The 997-nt window shown below is 42.7% G+C and overlaps 1 non-coding gene across 1 annotated transcript; it reads left to right on the top strand.

Annotated features, from left to right (window-relative positions):
* The first annotated feature begins 313 nt into the window (after positions 1-313).
* Positions 314-420, top strand: LOC140840331 (small nucleolar RNA R71). Its single transcript, XR_012119917.1, has one exon. It is a non-coding gene; the product is annotated as a small nucleolar RNA R71 (small nucleolar RNA).
* The last annotated feature ends 577 nt before the right edge of the window (positions 421-997 follow it).

Raw genomic sequence — 997 nt, 5'->3', positions numbered from 1 at the left:
TTCCTCAGCAGTCACCAGTGCTACTTCAGACGTAGCTTGGCTTGCTTTGTTCATTGCTGCAATTTGTGTAGTCAATGCCGAAACATGTGCAGTAAGTGATGTAATTGGGTCTACAGCATACACTCCAGCAGGTTTCCTTGATCCAGATCTTTCACTCGGCCACTGATAACTATTGATGGTCATCTGTTCAAGCAAATCATAAGCCTCATCAGGTGTTTTAGAAAAAATAGTACCTCCGGCGGCTGCATCCACATTCCCTCTAGTTGGCCCATCTAAACCATTGTAAAATAACTCAATCTGCACCCAATCTGCATAGCCATGATTCGGGCACTTCCTGAGTAATTCTTTGTATCGCTCCCACGCCTCATATAATACCTCAAACTCTCTCTGTCTGAAGTTGGTGATGTCTATTTTCAGCTGAGCAGACTTAGCAGGAGGAAAGTACTTTGACAGAAACTTCGTAACCAAATATGCCCAAGTAGTAACACTTCTCAGCGGTAGAGATTGGAGCCAGCTCCTAGCATGATCCCTGAGAGAAAACGGAAATAGGCGCAATCGAATAATTTCGTCAGAAACACCGTTGATTTTTACCGTGTCCGTGATCTCCAGAAAAGTTCTGAGGTGAAGATGGGGATCTGCAGTGGCTGCTCCTCCAAATTGGTTCTGTTGAACCATGTTGATGAGTGCGGGCTTTAGCTTGAAATTATTATCAGCAATAGCTCCACGAGCTATCCCAGAGTAGTGAGTGTTGATGACTGGGCGGAAATGTTCCCGGATTGGCACCTCTCTTGGGAGCTCATTCTGATTATCTCTGTTTTCAGCCATTGCTTTAACTTCGTCTCTCCTTGCTTTCCTTAATCTCCTGGCAGTTCTTTCGATCTCCGGATCAAAAATCAGCAAGTCGGGATTTTGATATTTTCGCATGCACTGCAAAACAAAAAGATTATAGATTAACAAAATAAAACAAATAAAATAAAATACAGTCTAAATTAAAATC

This window comes from Primulina eburnea, chromosome 8 (genome assembly GCF_022965805.1).
Source record: "Primulina eburnea isolate SZY01 chromosome 8, ASM2296580v1, whole genome shotgun sequence".
NCBI classification, from domain to species: Eukaryota; Viridiplantae; Streptophyta; class Magnoliopsida; order Lamiales; family Gesneriaceae; genus Primulina; species Primulina eburnea.
This window is presented reverse-complemented; position numbering and strand designations above follow the sequence as displayed.